We start from the raw sequence: 465 nt of genomic DNA, 5'->3' as shown, positions 1-465 counted from the left end.
AAAAAAAACCACTAAATAAGAATTAAGCCCGAATTATGACTAATGTATTGGGGGAAAGTTAGGAAAACTTAGCCATAACCAGACACGTTGGGGGACTGAGTCACTAGGCTTGAGGGTTTAGGACCACAGCCTTGGGAGACATCTAGATCACTTTGCATAACACAGTCCATAAAAACAATGTTCTCCACCCTACCTTATCAGTGACTGTGGTCTCAAAAGTTTGCAAGTGACCACCTAAGCTGCAACTATCGATCACTTCCATTCCAAAGAAAAGTGGAAAAAACCCAAAGACTCAAAGAAACAATTAGTCCAAGAGACTAACGGACCACACAAACTACAGCTTCCATTAGCCTAGAAGGGGAGGAAGTGGGAAAAGTGTTGTCACTTTGAGGGGATTGCAACAAATGTCAAGAAACAAAATGTGTATATACCATTGAATGGGAAAGTAATTTGCTTCACCAAACT

Source organism: Orycteropus afer, unplaced genomic scaffold (assembly GCF_000298275.1).
Source record: "Orycteropus afer afer isolate SDZICR_OR568_19922 unplaced genomic scaffold, OryAfe1.0 scaffold00104, whole genome shotgun sequence".
Classification (NCBI taxonomy): Eukaryota; Metazoa; Chordata; class Mammalia; order Tubulidentata; family Orycteropodidae; genus Orycteropus; species Orycteropus afer.
The sequence above is the reverse complement of the archived record's forward strand: the minus strand, read 5'-3'. Positions refer to the sequence as shown.